General features: G+C 40.3%; 1 long non-coding RNA gene across 1 annotated transcript in view; it reads left to right on the top strand.

Moving 5' to 3' along the window:
* The window catches only part of LOC103397503 (uncharacterized), a 40,277-nt gene extending 17,213 nt beyond the window's left edge, over positions 1-23,064 (top strand). Inside the window, exons 3-4 of the long non-coding RNA XR_523451.3 lie at positions 18,111-18,209; positions 22,033-23,064. This is a non-coding gene — a long non-coding RNA (uncharacterized LOC103397503). The remainder of the gene's footprint in view (positions 1-18,110; positions 18,210-22,032) is intronic.
* Positions 23,065-24,484: the final 1,420 nt, after the last annotated feature.

The following is a 24,484-nucleotide window of genomic DNA, read 5'->3' as shown; positions in this document are numbered from 1 at the left end:
TTTATATATATATATATATAGTTTCATGTTTCATGTTCTTGGACTTTTTGGACTGAACCTGTGAATCGATTCCTTTCTATTTTCAATTTTTAAATCCATCGATCTTTGTTAATTATTTTATATTTTACAAACACCCCACATGGTGGACAGCTCCCCACTAGATGTTGAATTATACAGTGTACAAAATTGACCGACTGTATTTGCAGGCAGTTGTACGACTGTTGTTTTCATGTGTCCATCTTTTGCTGATATGTGTGTGAGTGTGTGTTCGCCTGCAGCAAAGTTAGCCCATGTATGCTCCACAGCCACAGATGTTAGCATTAGTCCAGAGGACACAGTAAACTGGGTAACATGGTTTGATGAAAGTTCAGGCAATGCCAATGTGAACAATGTCAAATCCTATGACTCATTCTTTGCCCTGTGGTCCATACCACAGACAAGAGCACAGAGCACATGGTAGTGATCCTTCAGTGTTTATCAGCATAAACGTATGCGCTGTTTCACACACACACACACACACACACACATACACAAGAAACAAAGGCGTTGCTACCAGGGATGATTTAAAAAATTTCCTCTGCGTAGAAATCCACGTATATACAGTAATTGGGCTCCACCTCCGCATTGTGTGCAGAGCATCTCGCTCTATCAATTAGACCCCCGAGCTATTATTACATGTGACATTTTGTGTCATTGAAGAGAGACACACCCTAATGAGCAGATCTTGCTCTTATGACAAGGAAATGTGATTTATATTAGATGGTAGCAGAAGCACGAATTTCCATCCGTGCTTCTTTTAATTTCAACCTCCTCTTCAGTTCTCCTTATATGCAGGTGACCTCTCAATAGGCAGTGTAAAGTGATAGTGTATAGGGTGCACACACACACTGTGAACGCCCAGCTCGCTGCAGAGATTGACACGTTTCACTGTCAGCAGAAAATATATGGTTGCTCTTGGTAGCTGTGCCATGCTTGATGGTTAACAACAATACCACAAATACCCCAGTGGTTCTGCATTTTCTGTGTGGATAGTTTCAAAGTAAAAACTTTATTTTCCTGGTATTGCTTTGAAAAAAAAGGGTCTTAGGAGGAGAGGTGATATGTCAGTGCCCATGAGCCACAGTGTGCAGTAGTGGTACTGACCCCTAATTACTCCCAATACTCACACGTTTGGTGTACTCCTCAGAAGGGCCAATTAGAAGGGCAGGGCAAGTCACAGGGTGGGAAAAAGTCAGTGCTGAAGTTAATACCAGAGAGAGAGGGTTTCTAATAGAGACCTCTGCTGTAGGATTACAATAATTAATTTCCTGTAAATAATTAAGAACTTTAGCTTCAATGACATTGACTTGAATACTTGTATAAAGTCAATTTTACATTTTTCATTCACAGTGCACGTAATGTTAGGGTTTGAATTGTTTATTTAACATAAATGACTTATGTCACCGTCATCAGACTCATTTCTTTTTGACTTGACCAACTTCCCAAAAAGATTGAAACTTTTTAAAATTTAGATTAAAAAATAAATTTGCTCTCTGGGTTTTCACTCCACAAATATAATTATATTTATCAAACAAAAAAATATCCAGTGTTTGACAGGAGCAAGTTCACAAGTATACAGCTTTCCATATATACAGCTATATTTCAACATTGTCCAGTTGCAATTATCTGATTATCTGATACATACTCAAAACATCTGGACTGCAGGCAGGCCGGGTGGGTAGACACCTGCTGTGGATAGATGCTGATAAGCCTGCCTCTTTGCCATCACCAATAAGACAAACTGTTGAGCCATTTAACTACTAAACAAAACAAACACGAGCTTATTATCGCTAACTGAGGAATCTCCCAAAATGTCCACATACACTTTGGTGTACTCAGCTGTGGAAATGAACTAAAACCTAAAATGTTTTAATACAACTGAATATAGTTTGCCAGCAAAAAAAAAAAAAAAAAAAAAAAGCAACAACAAAACAATCTTAAACCTGTGAATCCCTTAGCTTTTATGTCTGCAGACCATCTCTGCTTGAAGCTAAAACACAAAACCAGGACAGTTTTTCTTTTAATTGATATATTCTTAAGGTTGTTAGGCTCTCAGCCCACCTCAGCCCCCTCTCTCTCTGTATTAAAAATATCTGTGGTCATAATAAATATTCTTACAGACCAGACAACACAAAACACAATTACACTGTTATTCTGCCCTCACCCACATTTGATGAATAATAATATGAGAACTCACAGTGTTTACCGTATGGTATACTTTGTTTACACTGCATTTCTTTTGCTCCGCTCATAACCATCTATCAGAAATGCATATTTGCTGTACTGCTGCTTACTTTGAGGACGCCAGCAGGAGTAAGCACTTATAATGTAGGGCCTGCATCTGTGAATATAAAGCCCCCGGTTTTGTGTATCTCTGCATGATCAAGGAGAGTTAAGGCACCGGTGCGTGTGTGTGTGTGTGTGTCTGTGTAGAGAGAGCGGGAAAGAGAGAGTGTGTGTGTTCTCTGCCCAGGTGAAAAAACAACAGGGAATAAAAGATGCCAGCAAACAGAAGGGATTGGCATTGGATAAATCTAGAATTTCTAAAATGACAATTCAATTATCCACATCAAAAATGTCAAACAAATGTCATGGCCGCATCCACTATGGTTAGGTTGCAAAAATTTATAAGGAATGAATCAAAGCAATGAGGGAAGTGAATAAAACATATTAAATTGTTTTTTTATTTTAGTGATTTATTTTTCTTTCATTTTGGTTACAATTTGCCAAGTAATTCAATATTTCCCCATTGGATACAATGCAATTCCTGCATGTATTCCCGATGCTCGAGCCTCATTACGGAAATATGACATTATGTCCTTTTTAACGGTGACCCAAAATACCACATCCTGACGTATCACATTAATTACGAATTGCATGGGCTTGAATCTGCTATATGCGGGAATCTGGCGTCGTAATCAGTTCATAATTAAAACAGTAAAGTGCACAGTTCTGATTTAATTTAATATCCAAATAATTTCCAGGGAATGGGAGAGCATTGCGTCAGGAAGGTTTTCTTCTGCATCATCATGCAGCCAGAACAAAGGATAGGCGCATGGTAAAAATCATGCAAATGAATGCAAATCGCTGCCAGCAAGGAACAGCGAGGTGGCAGGAGGAGAGTTTATAAGCAGAGGGTTGTGTATTCAATGCTTGCTTGACAATCTCGGTTTAAGTTGTGGCCAGTAGCTGAAAATATATTGGTTTTGAATCTTAGTCTAAATCTTATCACGAAACTTTGTTTTCCTTGGCTTATTTTCCCTCATGCAGGAGATTTCTGCGTTGAACCAGAACTGGTCCTGTGTTGTTTCTCTCTCAAACAGATTTGTTTTTCATTTTTAGTTGTTTATTGAAATATTATAGCAATGCAAAAATTGGTCCTCAATTATATGAGATCACCTGTGATGCTGTGTAAATGCAGCACAGTGGGATTGTGTCCCTGTGTGTGTGTGTGTGTGTGTGTGTGTGTGTGTGTTTGCATGATACAACACCTTTGACTGTAGCACAGCAGAGAAATGCAGAACAGATCTTTACCGCGACGCTAATGAAAGTGACTGCTCTCTTACCAGGAACACCTCCAGCTCCAAAAGACACGTGGCACTGCTGTAATTATCTTCAGTTACTAGGAATTTAGGTGATGAAGGCCCAGGTCAGTCTCAACCTGAAATAAAAAATGGGAATTATATACTTTTATTTCCTTTGTTACTACACCACAGTGCAGTTACTGCATTATCACAGATGCATCCACTTGAGTATTTGCCTCGATGATAAATTTTACAGTGTATAATGATTCCTTTAATTAATAATCGAAACTTGTAAGTATACTGTGCTGTTTCATATGCTATCCATTCCATATTAACTCAATGATATAATGCAAGTGGAATGTACAGATATATTCTAAATTATCCAACCATATCTTTATACATCATCTGAATCACTTTGCCGAAGCATCAATTTTTCCTCCAAATTAATTCCTGGAGGATCACGTCCCTCGACGCAATGCTGATATTAATGCAGACAGGGTTTATGCAGAGAGTCCCGGTTCACAATAATCAGTAAGTTGTCTCAAGTTGCATAAAAAACACATCAGATTTAAATAGTGCCGCCCTCTCTCAGACATCACACCCACACAAACAAGTGGACTAAACCGCAGACACAATACGGTAGGGGTAAAAGAGGAGGGTGGTTTGGAGGGGGTGGGCACGCAGACAGACATTCACAATTGTGCATAATGATGTTAACATTCCTGCATGTCTAATGCAGGGGAATATTGAGGCAGACACGAGACCGGTCGGCAGTCCTGCTGCTGTGTTCTTGGGTATAAAGTGAATCAGAGCATAATTGGGGCCTGCTCCTCCTCCTGCTCCTCCTGCTCCTGCTCCTTGTGTTTGTGCGTCATGCTGAGGCTAGTATGAGGCTTTGATGAGATTGTTAATCTTATACAAGTTCCCATCACATTTCATTTTGTAGCCTGTGCCAATTTGGAGGGGGGGAAAGCCAGTGCAATTTTAGCAAGAGATGATGTTAATTTTGGTACAACTAATCCTAATTTATAAAATGTGATATGCTGGATTGTTATTCCGTGACAGTGGCCAGGATTTCACAAAACAGAATTTGAAACACACTTATTTTCAAAATGACATCCAAAACTAGCTGGGCCCTGATGCTGCTTCCTAATTGAAACACAATGTCAAATGTCAAGTGATATTCCAATACTTTCATATCATTATATTTTTAATTTGAATGAATTAAAATGGTGGAAGCAAAGTGTCCATGAAAATGCAGCGCTGGCTTCATAAGAGATGGAAACAAAGAGGGACAGACGGTATACACTGGGAAAGGCGGGCCAAAGATGAAGCTCATTTTTTTTTCACTGGGCACCCAGTGGCGTCTGCAATGCAGATCGCTGAAATCTCTCTCGAATGCGTTCCTGGGCTTAAGGGGGGTCGGGAGAAGGGGGGGTTGGGTTGGAGGAGAGTGAACAAGCGATGGGTTTATGCTATCTCTGCTTTTGTACACTTTGTTTTGTTTTTTTTTCCTCCCACTACTGAAATATATATTTTTTTGTCTGCATCAAATGTCAAGTTAATTTCCTGGGTGCTATGAGGGATGTGTCCTCCCCTTCCGTATGTGTGGCAAAGTGGTGAATCGTGGAAGGGTGTTGTGCATGCTGCAGTGTGTGTATGTGTGTGAGAATCAGGAAAAGGGGCATGGAGAGGCAAAGAGAGAGAGAGAGTGATGAGAGGTGCTGAGGTGGTGGTGGTGGGGCTTCAGTACAGTAGCTATAAATTGGCTGTCTCTGAAGAGGTGTGCTGATGGTGTGTGCGCATGCATATGTGTCTACATCTTCCTGTGTAAGAATATGATCCAATTATGTGTCTGTCCTTATTTGTGCATTCTCATGTTCAATACCTTTGAAGGTCCGTCTAAATTGAATCCTAAAAAAAGGAGAAAGGACAAAAAAACACAAACTAAAAACCTACTCTGAGGCAAAAAAGATTCTTAGTATTTCAGCATTATAATAAAAGCAGGGAAAAGAAAGTCCAGCTAGACTTTCTCAGCACTATTTCCGAGTATTGAAGAAGATTTCATGGTCACTAACAACACTGTTTGTCACTACCAACTGATATCAGAGACTCATATTAGGTTAAACATATATCACTCCTATTTTAACCTTGTTGCTTGGCAAAAGCAGTCTTTGTGTCCTTCTGCCTCTCAAGGCAAGGCTGTATATTATTTTACTTTATTTCGTATTTATGTGAGGGTTTTTCCAAGATCACTGGGATTTTGTGTCCCCCTAATATTCTTTTCTCCTTCAGACACAACTCTATTGCTGCTTTTGCTCTGTTTTTCCAGAGAAAATCTGAATGTACTCCAGCTAGTTTACACAGTATTTTCCGTAGATTTATTTTACTGCCATATGTGCAGCCATTTATTGCATGTGTTCCTGGATGTGCACGTCTATGCATGTATTCTGTGTTTATCTGTGTTTATCTACTTGTACGAAGCAAAAAAAGTAAAATCAAAAATCACAAAAAATCACACTGCAGAAAAAAAGAGGATTACGCATTTGTCAGTCGAGCTTACGCTGATGTATGCTCATGCCCCACAAATGTCACATCCCATAACCCAGAAAAATTACACCAGTCCCACCTAATTATGCATATTCATGATGCTGCTTTGCATAGCGCTGGTAGCACTTCTGTTGCAAGCCACAGAGCTGAGGGATACGACTGAGTAAAAAGCTTTCAATTCACTGATCCAGTGCGTCTCCGCCACGAGCATCAACGCGATAACACTACCTCCATGCCAATTTATTTTATGATCTGAGACTATTATGGAAAAAGAGTTTTTCTCTTATTCCTGGCATTCAGTCATATTCCCACTGCCTGCAGCGTGTTCAACCCTTGTGGGAATTTTTTATAATGTAGAAATTAGCTTTGTCCTAGATTATGAAGGTCATTTGGAAATTAGACCAGATTCAACAAATGATTTTTGAGAAACTTCATAATTTATACTTTATCTGTTATTTATACTTTTTTGTGTCTCACTGTCTTTTATTTATTGGTGCTTCTATAGTCTTTAACAAATGTGAATCCCCTGATGTTTGAGGATGAACAGCATAACACTATGCCAGGATGTAGCTGCTGCTGCAGAGAGAAGGAGAGGCCTGCTTAAATGACGACTGCATAATTTAGCCTGGGATGGAGCTGTTAGATAGAAATATGGCAGTGAAATCATAGCGGTCAGCCCCGAAGCTCATTGTACCACTTGTGGAACAGACTTAATCAGACTTGGCCCCGCTGAAAAGTAAGGAGAGGGTCCTGGCTGTGCCATGGCCTGGGTAAACAGTGATTGTTTCAGGCCGGGTTCCCAAACACTGCCAACAATGGTACTATTGTCCCGCCACCTCTCATTAAGCGCCGAACCAGAGATGGAGTGAGAAGCATAAGCAAGAAAAGGGAGGTAGGTGTAGAAGGGGCAAGAGCAGAGAATGATGGGGGAGGAAGGGATTGGTGACAAGAGTGGAGGATGGGGTATGAAGGGGGAAGTAAAGAAAAGTCATGGATGAGGTAGATGGTGAGAGATGCTTTTTTATCCTCCCTCTTTTCCCACATTTACAATTTCAATCATTTTTTCTACGGTATACCCTTCTGCCTTCTTATCCATCCTCCCTTTCCTTTTGCTTCCATCTTTTCAACTATACTCTATTCCTTCACCATCCTCTGAGCCACCTACTCTCTTCCCCTACCATCTGTCCTTTGTTCATCTTCGTTCTTGCATACGAGATAGTGAGGGATGCTTTGCCTGTCACACCGTCTTTGCATCACCTTTCCCATCCAGCTACAGAGAGAACAAGAGGCAGAGCGAAGAGGAGAAACACAGAGTTAAAACGGGGGGGATTGGGTGGGGGCAGGAGAGAAACAAAAAGGGGAAGATCACGCCACTTCCTGGCTTAATGAACATAGGGAAAGGACAATCACAATAGAATACATTATGCTCTTGTTAGTAGAGGCAATCAATTAGCAGAAAGCACGCCAGTGGCACACCATTGTTCCCGCTTGGGCACTGCTCCATTCACAGACCAAATGAGGGACCTGGAGAAGCTTCACCTCTCCTCACTGTATTTTCCCACCCTCAATGCCCAGTGGCCACAAAAGATTTGATTTTTTTTCCCTGAGTGTGAAGCAGGGCAGTGCGGCTGAATTTGCATTCCCACATTCACTCCCGGTTGGCTGGAATGTTAGAGAGGTTTCCTCACAGTTGGAGGCTGTACTTGAAATTTAATGTAAATGTTGTATGCAAACAAGTGTATGTACATTTACTTGCATATGTCAATCAAAGTCAATGTGCTCCCACAACCCTCACAGTGCACTTGAGCTCAACCACTCAATGATGTAATGCTGATTGGACCTTTTTAATGTGAAAATTCCATTCATTTTATATAGTTGCTACATTTGCTAGAAAAGTTTTCTACATATAGAACTGTATGAACAATCAACAGTGGTTTCTACACTTGACCTTTATACACAAAGAGAAAAATGTAACTCTCTGGGTCAGTTCTTACTGTTATTACCTATGGTAAGGTGAAAAGTTTCTTTGCAATATTTTGGTGTACACTTTCGCAGCCAAGACACCTTTCTGTAAATACTGAGCCCTTGGTGGACACTATTTTTATTCTCAATCTTGAAACCAATATTAAGTCTTAATATGGCTGTCTGACAACTTTTCTGGACTGAACTCAGGTTAAACATGTCTATTTTGCCGTGTCTTTATTTGTCCTTTTACAAGATGAATGCACCGACGTATACAACCGCAGATTTGAGTTTCAATGCATTTTTTGAAAACGTAGCAACTTTCTGGATATAGAGTTTGTAAAACTGCTATTTGACACAACATTAGAATCTGACTTGGCAATCTATTTGACTGGCCCTGACGACTGCATACCAAATTGTCACACAGGTCCCAACAGTAATTTATCCAGCGGTTGGGTGAAATTCCTTCATTCCCATCACTATCGCCGGCATCTCGCCCCCCCCATTTTTTCTTCTTCTTTTGTATGTCAGCTAGAAGAATAGCCCCAGATAATGGCAGCAATCTATATTGTGAAAGAGGCCAGAAGTAGTTTTGCTTTAACACAGGAACAAATCACAGCTGTCCGAGTTAGGATTTGTAAAAGTGTCGGTGATGAGTGGAACACACTGCTTTCACTAAAGAACTTTGCAGTGGCTCCAGACACAGACTGGAAATGAAAGAAACAAAATGAAATGAAGGGAAAGGTGGAGAAAGGGAAATCTGTACACAAAACGGCCCGTGGTTTTTCTCTCTGTTTATGAATTTTGTCGTTGTGAGCTGCAGAAAGAGGCACAATATCTGTTGTTGCTGTGTTTGCTAAGACTGATGAATGTTCTTCAGTCTGTGTTAATGTGCATTTTAAATTTGTAACATAAAAATATCCAGAATGGTAATAAATTAAAAAAATCAAATGTGGCTCTAAGAAATTCTTAGATAATTTAATGACCTTTGGTATAATTTATAATGTTGCCATTTTTAATGTGAATTACATATACAATAAAAACAGTGAATGATATATGATGTTCACAACACTGAAAACTGGAACAAAATCTAGATTTTACTTCCTTTGAAATATGTCAGGAACTCAGAAAGAGAACAGCATGGTAACCCCAACATTTCCTGACTCAAAATACAAAATAAATGTGACAATAATATGTTATATTATACTCTTAGTTTACAAGAAGTTGATTATTTTTATGGTAACCCTTTTTGTGTCATCACTGAAGTAATAATATTAATTAAAGCAGGTTGTCAGAAATAGTAGACAGTTGTTAGACCACGTAATAACAGAAATTTGAAACAGTGCCAATTTTATATTTATGTTAAAGTTTAATGATGTAGTAAAATAATTTAACCCGTTTTATGTGTCAAGGTAGTAACCTTGTGATTTGTCAATATTATTGTTTTGTCTCTGTTATAGCTGCATGTCTACAACACCTATCACAACACTAGTATGAACAACGTTACACAAAGTAGATACATTTTCTTTACCGTTTATGTCCATGGCCACTTGTTATAAAGCATATTGAAGTACAAGTTCAAAAATGTTATCTAGTGTTACCTAAAAAACACAAGAAAACACAGAGGGCGCTCAGCACTTAAATGATAAAACACCAAATGAATAGTTTGTAGTAAAAGGTGCACAGGCGAACGTGGTTTAAGTGAATCTGTGGTTCTATGTGCTCTAGGGATCACACAGGCTAATACATTATTGTTGTTTTTTCTTTTTAAAAAATATTTTTAAGTCTCAACTTTTTCTTCAGGAAGTCGGCTTTTTTGCCCAGCAGTAGAACATTTAGTATTAGAACATAGTCATTGTTGCAAAAGAACTTTTTTATGATGAAAATCACAAAATATGACAAGTTCTTGCTTTTAAATTTTTCTTATTTTTTTTTTTTTTTGTAATACAAAAATACTCTTATAAGGAGCTTTTCTTCCCTCAACAAACAAATGACCTTCCATAATGTTTCTGTGTATCTGGTAGAAAAGGTAAAAAAAAGTAGAAAATACAGACATCATTGGTCTATGATGGCATGCAGCAAGTTACTGACTCACTACTTTGGAAAAAATGCCTAAACATCAAACTCAAGGTGAACTAATCATAACAACACAAGGTAATCGTTTTACCCAAGCAATATATGTTTTTTGTTTTGGTAAATTCTGATTTAATTTTTTCCTGTCTCCTCTTCATCATCTGTACCTTCACTCTGCTGGATCTCCAGGTTCAGGTAGTCATGCTGATGACATTTGTATCCGAGTGGAGCCCAATAACATGGCCTTTTCAACCTCGTGCTGTGTCTCCCTTCACCAGTCTTACCCCCTATTGTCCTTCTCAACTCACCAAGTCCTCTTCATCAGTGTGCACATAAATGTGGTCTGTTTGTATGTTTGTACAATTTGGGACTTTCCTGTGTACTCAATACAGGTGTATCTAAGCCCTGTCCAGATCAGCCATGTTCATTCCTGCCTGTAGCCCTGTGTGCACAGCAGGGGATATAGTATGGAACATGACTCTTTCTCTGCTGGATGCAGGTTGAGCAAATACAATCACTACTGGAAGGACGGTAGCAGGACAAACAAAGATAGGTCAGTGTAATGTGACAGCATTCTGAAAACACAGTATTTCCATCCAAACAACCAACACTTTGGCTTTTTATCTATCTATCTATCTATTTCTATATATCTCTCTCTATCTATCTATCTATCGATCTATCTATTTCTATCTCTCTCTCTCTCTCTATCTATCTATCTATCTATCTATCTATCTATCTATCTATCTATCTATCTATCTATCTATCTATCTATCTATCTATCTGTCTGTCTGTCTGTTTATCTATCCATCCATCCATCCATATATTTTTATGGCTTCCTTGTCTAATATGTTTATGCTACTGCTATATTTACTTTCAACATTTGCCCATTTGTGGTCACTATAAAGAGCTCTAAACAACATCCATCTTTACTGTTTAGTGTTAATCTTTAAACACTAAAGCTGACACTTATGTACTCTGCAAACACAGAAAGTAATTAAGCAATTGCCATGAAAGAGAATACCCATTTCCAAATCATGGCCAAGGATGGTGGGATTGTGAGTGCTATAAAAGCTTAGCTTGGTCTCCAATTAATCTCCCTAGATATTGTGTTAACCCTAAACCCCAAACTACATGGTGTTAGAAAGACATCAGTGTAAGACATGAAAACCCAGTTTGAACAAACACATTTCACATACTGTAGAACGGCAAACATTCTAAGCCTGGACACAAAAAAGTGACCTCCTCAGTCTGCATACACCAGTATTCCTAATCTGCTGCCATAAAATGCCCTCCTTCATTATTCACTGCTCAATTTTGGAAATAATTTTGACCCTGAGACATTGTTTGAGATTTTGGAGAGCCCATTATGTGCACAGTGAGTGCAAAGCCCCTCATTGTTCTTCATTGTACAGACATACTTGCCATCCCTGCAGCTATGGGAAAGGAGAAAACAGAGGTTCAAGGTCATTTCAAGTATTCAGCAGCTAGGGGCTCTTTATTGTCAGCGGCCCATTGCTTTAGCTCTGACATGCTGTGATATGTGCACATAAGGTATTGTTGTTAGGTGTGCATTTTGTGTTTAACTTACGCTCACGTCTCAGGTGAGAACAGAATGAAAGCACAGATGAATGTTTCCTTTGTAGAAACAAATTATATATTAAAAAATATAGTAATTGTTATCAATGTTTTTTTCCTCATTATTTTACATTTCACTCCAGGCATTCCATATCTATCAAATAAGCTCAATTGTATACATCTGACTTGGCAATTTGGAATTCGCTCACAAATTTAAGTCCAATTTCCAGCCTTGTGGCTGGAAAGTTAGACATTTTCGGAAATAGTAGGGATAAAGATTTTTACATAAACATAGTAAAAGTGAGGAAATGAGAAAGAGCATGAGGGAGAGCAACCATGAGTGTGATTAGCTCCTTTGTTGGAGGTCTGTAGAGCTTCATTGACTCCAAAGAATATGTCCCTAATGAAGGCAGCCAAGCCTGGACCAAACTTTGTGCTGAAGACAAACTAAGTTATGGTGGTCCGGCAGAGCGCTGAGCCCACCGATATACAATGCCTGGACATATGGTCCCTGCATCAGGGCCTCTCCCAGTCACCCACTCATGTCATGGTTTCTGTGTGCATCTCTGTTAATGTGTGTTTTTGTGTGTGAAAATATTGTAACTAGATTTTTTTGAGTATATGTTCGATGTATCATTGGAACAGAGAACAGAAAACTGCAGTTAAAATCAAGAAAGCAAGGGATATGTGTTTGTGCATGTGTGTGAGCATAGGGGAGTGGAATGGTCAGTTGATGCTTACTGAAAGCGACAGAGAAGACAGGACTCCAGGCTTTGTCTTTTCAGCTGACCCCAATACAGAGTCCATCCTGATACTTCCTGCAAGATATGGAGTAAGTGAGTAAATCAGGCCAGAGACTTGGCTGTGCTGGAGCTCAGACTACAGCACAGCAGATGCAATATTCAAGGAAAACCCATAAACTGTCATCAGACCCGGGAAGAGAAAAGAATACTTAAGCATTTTCACTTTGAAAATAGTCAGGAAATCTTTCTCCCTGTGTGTGTGTGTGTACATGGGTCTCTGCTTGTGTGCCTCTGTTTAAAGGACAGGCACAAGAGTGTGGTTCAAGGCTAAAGATTTGTGTGAGGGTGGGCAGAGTGGGGACCACTGGCTTCTGTGCCTTGCACCACCAACAAAGTTTTGGGTAACTGAGCCAGATAAGGGGAGAACAAGACCATTGCAGGGCCACACAACAGGCCCAAATAACACTTATTCTACTGGCCAAACTGTCAACCAGAACAACTTCATTGTATCCAAAATTGAAATTGAAAGCAAAGCAGAGACTTGCAAGGGGAGGGGGCAACGGGAAGGTAGGGAGGACGATGGAAGGGAGAGTGTAAGAGTGGGCGTCTGTGGGAAAGTGGGGGATTGAAAAGGGGGAGTTTCAGGGATGTAGGATGTGAGTTTATTTCATTAAGAAGAATTCCCATAGATAGTACATAAGAGAGGGTTGGCCATGAGCACTAGGGTGGCCTGACAGGATTGGGCTGCAGAGTTTACTGGGATAAAGAGGGAAAACAAAGAACATTCACTTTTTGTTTTTTTTTTGCCACAATTGCTGATTTCCTAAAAAGAAAATGTGCATAAAAGTTGTTAAACTTTCCTAAAAAGCCAGGTATACTACAATCTGTTGATTGACAATGCACTTCAGCACTTGTAATGAAAAGTTTGTCTAATCTTACTTGACAATAATTACATTAGGTAGTCTCATGCCCCTGTGTTGCTATATTCATAGGGATCAAAGGTAATGCACAATGTCCTTTCACATATATTTGTCTTGGGTTCATTGATATCTTTACAATGTGATAAGATGAGGATAATTTTGTTGATAAATAGCCACAATTTTAACCATTAATTTCCCTTAAATTCTGCCAATATCTCTGTTAATACAACACCACATACACAACACAAGTTCCCAACATCATCACACTCTCTCCTGTTGGGTCTCCCTCCCTCTGACTTTGCGAGGGGGCCCTGCTACGCAGCCTTTGAACCTCAATTGTACATAGTACACCAGAAAGTCTCTTTACATTGATGCTACAGCAGTCTAAATCACTCCAACACTGATTTACACTACTATTCTCCTCTATGTCTCCGCTCCTGCCAGCTGTTTTAAATTAATCTGGCTGCCCTCTGTAACGCTGTTAAAGGGTAAAGAAGTAAACTTAGTCACACTGATTTTAGAGACAGGGAGAGTCCGTGTGAGGTGTGAGAGGTGTGTGTGTGCACTTGTGATGGGGGATATAGCAGGTAAGGGGCTACTCTCATGTATCAGTGTTCTTTTTATTAGTGCATGTGTGTGTGTGAAGCACATGGACACACACACAAACACACCTGTTTGATCCGCAGCTAGCCCAGCAGCTCCCAGCTACTCAACAAAAGGTCTCCTCTATCCATTGTATGAACCGGGTGTTTCTCAGGAGAGCGAAGAGAAGGGCAGCACCAGATCACTTTCTCTTGACATGGATGTTTATTTGCACCGTCCAGCAGAACATTCACAGACACTGTAAAAACCAAATTATTTATTAATAAAATAAATATATAAATATAATTTATTTATTTATTTTCAAATTTTGACATGCAGTTCAAGAAAAAAAAAAGAGCGACCTGACAGAAGAACAGACATGTGAGACAGACAGATAAAGAGATGTCGTCTATGACAGTGCTCTAAGCGCACTTATATGAAAAAAAGAAAGAATATTTGCAATGTTCTCAGCTATTTTATTTGCGCCTTGTCTTTACACCAGTCAGCTTCCTTGTCAGGCCTGTTCATGAATCCAGATCAACCCAGTGGGTGGGTAGAGAGATTTCCTCCTGATCTTGACAAGCCTGCCCATCCCTCGCTGCATACTAATTTCTCCTGAACCCAGTAAAAAACAAATACAGCGTGTCAGGGTGGCCTGAGGAGCAGGATGTTGAAAGAGTTAGGATAAAGAAGCAGTTGTGGTTGTGTGATTAATTTGATGGTCTGCTGAGGACCAAACAGTTTACAGGGCGTTGGAGTTTGCTGTGAGATACTTGGAGGATTTGGGAGTTTCATATTTTCTATTCAGCAGACAATCATCTGTCCTCAGCTGCTCCCTCTCCCTTCACCATTTCTTAACCGGCAGTTTTGAATGCTATCTATCAGAGCGCTGGCAATATCTAAAGGTTTCCTTGAGATTGAGCGTGCCTGCGGGGTTGACCATGATCTCAGTCGAGCTGAAGACGCCGACAGTTGAAAACAAACATTGAGGGCTGATATCATCTAATCTCCTGAATGTCATTATCGTCTAAGATATCACCAGACTCCCCTCTGTACCCACGTATACCCACCTCTCCAAAGCAGACTTTCTCTCTTGCACCACACACTATTTGAGGTAAAAGCTTGTGTGGCAGGCTGGGCGTGAATATAAGCCTTTGTTACGCTGTAACCGGACTCTACAGCAGGTTGTTTGATCCTGTTTTGGGTTTGAAAAGGCCTTTTTTTTAAAACTTGAAACGCCACATCAGCTGAGAGGGTCAGACTACAGACTCTATTGGAGGAGAACTATGTGTGCTCTTCTTTATTTTTCTATTTTTCATCTTCACTTTGTCCAAACTCAAGTTAGTCTTTTCACTGACCAACTGAATTCTATCTGTCACATATGACCTTACTAAGAATTGATATCTGCAACAAACCCCTACCAAAAACAGATACAGGGGACATTAACCTCTCTGTCATATCTCTTTACATTTGCAAATGCATTAGCGGATTTTACCATTACGCTACATAAAGAGATTTTTAAAGACTGCCTAAATCTCTTACCAAACTCAGTTATTGGTAACAGTTTTTACTACAATACAATAGATAATTATGTCTCAAGGTTTAGCTCAAAGTGCTGAGTCATATGCCATCCTTGCTCCTAAGCATTTATTGGATGCTGCTTTGCGCTATACTGTATCTTACACAAATTAGATTGGACAGTAAAATACTTTGAGTCTTAATATTTGTATGTTGTATGTTGAAAATTGTTCTCTTCCCATGAAGCAGCCTTGCTCTCCTTATTGTCTGACATTGTTTCCATGTTTACATGACAACGTGGAGCCATGCACCTGTGTTGTATACTGTCATGGTTGCTGACTGGTAGTTCTATATCTGTGTCATTGTTTTGGCATCACTCTCCTAATTTGTGATCTGTTTTTCCTGTCCACTGTGGACAATGTGCATGCAAATGTCCTCCCTCCCATTATCCTCAGCTGTCTTTGCATGGCAGCTTTTTTTTTTTTATCCTTCTAAAAGGTGTAGATGAAGAGTTAAAGCGAGGGGACAGGGGTGGGTGGGGATGGAAGAGGGGGGGAGTGTAGGGTTGTATTTGTTTTGGAAGGGGATTGGTGCACGTATGCATGCATGCATATGGGCACAGGCATCCATCTGTGCCCCTCCAAACCCATTCCACATGTGAGAAACTGTACCCTGATTTGCATAAGAATAATTGACGCTTTATATTAGCCTTCCAATCAAAGAGGATTATTTTCTTTCCAGCATATGTGGAGGCAGAGAGCACAGTCAAAGTGGAGAATATGTACGGTGGGGCAAGGGAGAGCAGAGGAAGGAGGGGACACATCATAAAAGATTAACCCTTTAATTTCTTTATTTCAGAATGGATGGTTTCATATGTCTTTTTATAGCAAATATAACTGAGAATACAGTAAAAAAAAATACTTTTGTAGAGAAATAATAAATAATTTCTTCTATAAATCCAAGCATCCTGTGACTGCTCAGTGGGAAAAAAAATAGTCTTTGTGATTGAAAGACATTTTAGCTTTGAAAGCTAAGTTTTTACACATCTGTATTCAGCTCAGTGGATTTGAGAGCAGGCCAAGAAAGTGCTGTTAAGAAGAGAGAGTGCGTGTGTGTGCGTGTCAATGTGTGGATATGTACGGATTGAGGGTTTTTCTCACATTAAACCATTAAAGCAAGTGCAATGTTGAATTATTGATAATGGCTAATGAAAAGGATCAGGTCAGGATGAACTGCAGGCTTAACCAGAGCCCTGAGGGCTAAGGCAGAGAGAGAGAAGGAGGGGGGGATTGGTTTTTCAACATCTAATTTAAAAATTAAAGATCTTCAAAATGATGTCTGTCCTAGAAAAGAGTGTGTCTATACTTCACTCCTGATTGTTCTATTCATGTTCTAGTTACACGATAATCTAATGCAGTTATAACCGACATTTACCGACTCAGGTAACTGCTGTGTTATGGTTCAAGGCCTCAGCCCACTTGGTGGGGCTGAGCAGGCTTTTGGGGGAGAATATAGGAGTCCATTTTGGGGGAAGGGGATAAGAGTAGAGGGTTCTGTAAAACTGAGCATCCCCCCACTTACGGGGTAGAGGATGTGTCTGGGGGTATCCATGACAACACTGCTGCGTGCCAGGGACATACCACCACAACATGGCCTAGTGCGTCTGAGTTGTGTGTGTTTAAGGCACACATCTCTGTGTCATAAATATTCAGTCACTCAGACGGAGGATTTCTGCTTCTGCAGACTCCATCCTTCAGAATGACACACATGTGTCATGGAGACCTTTATTACAGCCTTCACCCAGCCTTCACCCAGCACCAGTAAATATACTTTGAACTCAACCTGTTTTTTGTATGTGCAGTTCGACCTTGTTGTCCTGAAAAAAAAATCATCTTGTATTTATATATGTATAAATACACATTTTTATGGTTGTTGTTGGGGTTTGATAGTTCTCACAGACACAGCATAGAGAATCTTCACATTCACTGAGTCTTTACAAGTCAGTGTCTAACAAACATGCCCACACATACTGGTGCACACACACATGCACACACATCTCACTCCAGCAAAAGATCGAGCTGTGTTTTAATAATTCCATTTGAGACAGACATGACTTTCAGTCAGAAAGGACCCACATAATGATGCTCTGATGAATTCTTGAGCAGTGTGTGCATTTGTGTGTGAGAGAAAAGAGCTTTGTGTGTCATGGGTCATATATTGTTTTATTTTTAAGTTGTGTCCCCACACACACATCCACACATACTCACATACACAGAAGCTTATATCCTGGGGAGAGTATTTTGAATCCCAACTGCTTGTGCATTTACTGAGGGGTTAAAGGGCCTGAAACAGTGAATCAAGTAAATAATTCACAGTCACTGAAACTCTTTCAATGTAACCTCCTGAATGAATGGGGGAGGGAAGGAGCTCAGAGATTTTATGTAGTGGTACAACATGCAGACTTCTTTAGTAGATTCCTTTTTGGACATGAGACAGATATGAGTGTTGATCTTTACCAGTCTGAGTTCATGTATGTAAACTGACGAAATGGTAGCATTATCATGCAGGGACATGCTGAATGTATAGACGCTGCTCTAAAGAATATCCCTTTCCTGTGTTTTCAGGTTGCCCAGATGCCTGATCGGTTGTGACCTAGAAACAAATGGTGTAACGACTGGATTCTCCAGGCTAAAGTCATCAATAATATTCAATGGATATCAGAGGTGACTGCGTTCTCTCCCTTCAATCTTTACTGTTCCTGGCCTCTTATTATGTGGGCTACATGTCATGAATTCCTTGCCGTAGATCACACCCCTTGAATCCCCTCCATATGTTCTGAAAGCCATATAAAAGTGTCAGGGAGACATTTTGAGTGACATTGCTTCCATCCAACGACTGATCGAAGGAGGCAGGAGCGAAATGCTGTCCTAATGAAATCATCTGGCCCACATCCATTAGTGCTACCCATTTCTCTAAAGACACAGAAAGGCCATTTATACAGGTAAACCATGGTCCCTGAAGTAAAAAGAGGTTGGTTTTTTTTCAGAAGGAATGGGAGCATCCATTATTTACTAGAGTAGGGTTGCAAGACACTTAGGAGATAATGCAGTGCTTCAAGCATACAAAACATTGAGCTTCCTTGGTCCTGGTGTGGCCACTGTTGTGTGTTTGGAACATGCTTGTTTCCATCCATACTGACAGATGAAAAAGAATATGTCTCCCCATGGTTCAGAGGCATGGACAGAGACAGATGGTGGAGAAAAAAATGGAAGAGGGTGAAGAGGATGGCAGGGAGACGTGTTTCTCTACTTGTCAGTCATATCTTTGTGCATGTCTGTGCACTTGGGTTCATGCGTGTGTCTGTGTGTGTGTGTGTGTGTGTGTGCATGTGTATTTTTAGCACAGTCTGTTTGTAGGGATCTATTGCACTCAGGCCTAGACTTATCCATCTCTCTTTGGTTATATCTTATAAGACCGAGACACAGCGCTCCAGTGGTTGGACAACAGCAAAGAGCGGCAACTTAACAGCAATACTGCCCTAATTTGAATATGTGGGGAATATATTTGCATTTCCACTGGGCTACAGATGACAAACAAACAGCACATGTGATCTGTGCCTTGTAAAGGAAACATTTGACTTAAAGATCTGTTTGGTGAAATGCAGCACAAAATATGCAGCTCAAATGTGTCTTCTCAGATGCTATTCATAATAACCAATTTAATCAGTTGAAGAAGCAATGACATAATTATTAAAGAGTGCTTGTAATAGTTTTTTTTTTGCTGGCGTTGCAAAGCAAAATGCCAGCACAGCCATTTAACCCAGATGAGTAAATCTATTGTACATCTGTTAACAAATCTTTTGTTGGCACAACTAAGGTCAGCAGTGACACACACACCATGGTCTATGGACTGTCATTCAGTGTCTGGCAGCCAGTAGCCAGCAGGTCTTTGGGTGATGAAGCCTGTCCAATTTTTTGTCCCTAACTCTATAGAGACACTAATCACAAGAATGACTACTCACAAAATGAAGTTATGTTATTCACAGTTAAAACATAGTTTTCTTACCTTTGCACTCATGCACTGTAATGTATGCGTGTGGTTTTTAACCCAGTCCCCTATCATGTGTCTGGCTTCCTGAATTGAAAAGATTCAGTCAAGTTTTATTCTCTGCAGATCTCGTCAAATGCCTCCTCCTGGTGAATGGATGTATCTGACTACAGTCCACAGGGAGTAGTTAGCTGAAGGAGAACTTGGCGTGCATCTACTCCGCCCTGCGAGGGTGGACGTGGGGGAACACTAAGCAACACTGTCTGTCTTTGTCAATTTCCTCAGGGAGCCTTTGACAAATAAAACTCTTTTTTAATGGGGGCACAACCCTCCCAAAAATTCCTCAGGTTGAAAATACTTTTGTATTCCAAAGTTGTGCGTTCATCAAAATAACAAAGTTTAAAAATTACATTGACCAGATTTACTGGTCAATCTATTGACTGAATATATGCCAACCAGAGAAACAAAATAAACACAGATAAACACTATTACTGTTCAGGTTCTCTAGCTTTACAGCTTGATAATAGGGTTAAGCTCTGATGAGCGTTGTTAATGCATCTGTCGGTGGTAAACGGGCTACAAATACATTATAAAAACAATCCACAGACTTTCAGTGGACATGAACGACGTGAAAACTGCAGCTTCAGCTGTGAGGATGAGGCCAGATGTGTGGCTAAGATCCACAGGCATATGGACAGACAGGACAGTCAGTTGCTCTGAGCAGGTAGGGTAGTTTGCTTAAATTCTTTGCCCTTTATCTTTGGCGTTGGTCTGACATTGGCTGTTGATGACTTGACCCCATGCTAACCTGCACTGTTCTGTACTGTAAGCCAAACATCAGAGAAATTTCTTGCTGAAGAAAAAAGCCTAGTCAGAAGAAATCTTTTTGTGCAGTTTTTTAGGGGAGGCAGCTGACTGAAATAATGATTTTCTTTTTATGTAAATATTATAAGACAATCATTTAGACCTGGTGGCGCTTTGGCCCAGAGGCAATGTCTCTGTCATTGGTGTGGAACCCCAGGGTTCACCCCCTGGACAAATTCGAATCCCGGTTAGGGTGGTTAATACCTTCCAGTGGACTCACCACCCGCAGGAAGGTTTAGGGGGGTTGGTATGGTGCAGTGTGACTGGGTGGAGACTGCTGCCCCCATGACCCGGTAACAGATAAGCGGATGAAAATTGATGGATTTAGACCTGGTCAATGGAATGCATTTTTGTTTTTATAGATTCAGAAATACATTTCTACTCTGTCTTTTTTGGCTAATATCATTACGATATTATGATAACATTGACCAATTATATAACTGATCTGTAATATAACTGATCTGTAATCTGAGCTCATTTGTAGTCAAATGAGCTCAGCTGTTTCTGCCGCCTAGACATTGATACTGGGGCCTCAAATACCTCCCATGCTCGTCAGCAAGGTGTATAGTTTTTTGTAGAAATGTAATATCATAATATCTGTCTGGAGCAAGGGAGTGTCAGGTACGGGGGGAGGAACCAAGGAAAGGCTGGGAGCGCAGGTAACCCAGGTCAGGTCTGGTGTAAAGGGTATCCGATAAGGCGTTCCCTGGACCCTACGGTCTCCCAGTATCTTCTATGGAAGAATAATAAGCAGTTGTAAACCTGAGACACTCCCAGGTCTGTGTCCTTAGCCACAAAAACCATCAGCGGGTGTCTTATCGGGTTCTAAGGATATCGTGTAAGACAATACATGTGAGAAGTGCACAGGGAACAATGGGAGGAAAGTGCAGCGTGGTATAAGGGAAGGGGGGGGGGCAATGTTACTGGATAATCGTCGCGGTCTTTGTCACCTTCAAGTTCACTGGCAACTCACAACTGGCTCAACTGCTTCCATTCAAGGACTTCAATGTTAGAGTGTGATGAAACTCTACAGCCAGCGCTGTTTGAAATGCTTCAGCACTGACACACTATACGTACAGCCGATGTCTGTTTCTTGTAAAAATCAAACGTATGTAAGTTGGGGGTATGTGTGGAGGTGAAAAACTATTTTAAGAAATTTAAATGTTATTTTAAAAGAGTGAAATCTGTAGTATGATGATGTACTTTAATCTAGTAAAACTACACCGGAAAATGCTTTTTTATGTTATTATTGACTGATTAATAATGTGAGCTGAACACATCGTATTGTCACAAAAAAAATGTGGAATAATTTCTTCTCATCCTAATAAGTTATGGTCTTTATTGCCTGATATAGATTTTCATGATGTAGCAGACATTTGTATTAACAAACAGGGCTGGACTGCAAGCAGACCAGTGAAGCATTCATTCTGGATTGCATAATTTTGCTCAAAATTAGACATACCCTATTTGTGTGCTGAAAATATGTGGCGTTTCTAATATTAAAAAAAAAAAAAAATCCCTGCATTAATGATCCATTGAGCAATGAGCAAATTTTGGTGCTCCTCCCTGTCCGTCACAACCCTTCACTATTGTTCTGATACAATTGAACATAACCCATTTGATTTATCTTTTCAGGTAGAAGATTTCCAGTGATTGTAAAGGAGCGAATCTGGATGTCACGCAGAGAACACCACTACTTCCAGGAGCATCATTACTATCCTGTTTGTCTCCTGTGAACCTGACTTTTATAAAAAAAATATTAGAAGTATTAGAAGAAGAAAGAAGTATTTTCCCCCTTTATATAGATGATGCTTATCATAATCATTACCTGGAAAAAGTATTCTTTCAAATAGGATTTTCATAAGAACAATGAATTCTCACCAAATTCACACACCCACTCACACTGTGCAGATGATCGTATTTCTGATGATGATTTCATATTGTCTTTGCAAATTCATGTACTTTTGTAAAAAAAAATGCATAATTTGAAGTACTTAAGTAATATATATTTGCTGTGTTTATTTTCTGTTTAATGCAGAACACAAGTTTTTGGAAGATTAATTGTGAACAAATCTGGTGTAAAAGTCATATAATTCACTGCACAGCTGCCAGAATTGAAACACAACTCCTGACATGAAATCCTTTTCACCCACGTTTTTATGCTTCATTAACCTTCATTCATTTTTATGTTTCTCCATTGTCTTGTCTTCTTCCTTATCATATTAATTCCCTGTCTCTTTCTACTTAACTTTCCGTTTCACCATATATCTTGGTGCTTACCTCATCCTCATTTCCTCCACCAGCATCACTCTTCCCGTCTTTCAGTTCTATCTGTCCTACTCCACCCTTACCCATTCTACTGTCATATCTACAGCAACTCCCCTTCTCCCTTCCCTCTTGTCTTTCTCTGCTTCTCAGATGTCAGATCATAGTCTCCTCTTCCGCTTGCCCTGTCATCACATTTTTCACACAGTCCCATACCGTAATTGGGCCTGTATCATCATATCATATCATGAAGAATACCTGATCACAGCCAGAGATGAAAGATAGCCTCCACCTCTCCACCTCAGAGACACACAGAGGCACTCACATACGACGTGCCGACCCCAACAAACACACACACACACACACTTATGTACTCCACACAGAGGCACGCTGCCACAAACACATACATCAGTGGTCGTATGGGACAGGTATCTGAGTTGATGGCTGTGTCTGTGCACATTTTTACACCTCATGTTTGCACCAAGTTGTGGATGTGATGTTACAGCATGACAGGTGAGACGGTGTGGTATTCCGAGAGTGTCCAGAGATGTTTGTTTCAACTGCTAGTGGCTTTTGTGATTAGACAAAGGATGCCCTGGAGCCAGCAGTGTCACATCTACAGGTAAATAAAGGGGAAATCAACAACAACAGGGGAAGAAAAAATTTTTTTTTCAGGGAAGCAAAAAATAGCTTCGACTTGTCTTTAGATCAACTTGACAGATGGGAGATGAAATCTGGTGCAGGATATCAAGTCATCCTTGATATTGGTGGAATTCAAAAACAATAAGCTGTGTCATTCAATAATGCATACGAATGCAACTACAAGTCTAAACAATTTCTACTCTCTATGTAAAGCACTATTTCAAAATAAATCACAATTTGATTATATTATAATTGCTCCTAATTGATGACATGATCACTGACAACCTCCCTGTCTATATTTATAGAAAACTGTTTGTCCACACTGAAAATAACAGTAATGTGTATGTTGTCTCTGTCTGTGCCATATGAAATATATGAAATACACCTCATGCTGTATTTTGAATAAACCATTTCTCCTTCACAAGTGCTGAAATGCTTCTTTTGTTGGTTCCCCCTCGGAAGCAGTGAGCTCCTGGATCTCTTTCCTCCTCACTTCAGTTGACTCTGGTTCCTTATCCATTCTCATCCTCCTCGATCTGAGCGCCGCTTTTGACACCATCTCACACCCCATTCTCCTCAATAGACTCGCTTCCATTGGTCTCTCTCACACACCCCTCACCTGGTTCCGCTCTTACCTCACTGGCCGCACTCAATATGTCCAACTCAGATCCTTCACTTCAAAACTCTCCCCTGTCACCTCAGGTGTGCCCCAGGGCTCTGTCCTGGGGCCTCTTCTTTTTATCATATACCTCCTCCCCCTTGGTCACCTTCTACGCACATTCAACATCCATTTCCACTGCTATGCGGATGACACCCAGCTCTACCTCTCCTGCAAACCCAACTCCACACTCCCACCCCCCTCCCTCACCGCCTGCCTCTCTGAACTTAAATCCTGGTTCACTTCAAATTTTCTCAAATTAAATTGCAATAAAACTGAAATCCTCCTTCTTGGCACCAGAACTACTCTTTCTAAAGTCAACAGCTTCGCCCTCACCATTGACCTTTCCACAGTTTCCCCCTCCCCTCAGGTAAAGAGTCTGGGTGTCATCCTTGACAGCACACTTTCCTATCACGCTCATATAAACACTCTAACTCGCACAGCCTATTTCCACCTCCGCAACATCAACAAACTCCGCCCCTCCCTTACCCCTCACACCGCCGCTATCCTTGTACACAGCAT

This window comes from Cynoglossus semilaevis, chromosome Z (assembly GCF_000523025.1).
Source record: "Cynoglossus semilaevis isolate Cse_v1.0 chromosome Z, Cse_v1.0, whole genome shotgun sequence".
NCBI classification, from domain to species: Eukaryota; Metazoa; Chordata; class Actinopteri; order Pleuronectiformes; family Cynoglossidae; genus Cynoglossus; species Cynoglossus semilaevis.
This window is presented reverse-complemented; position numbering and strand designations above follow the sequence as displayed.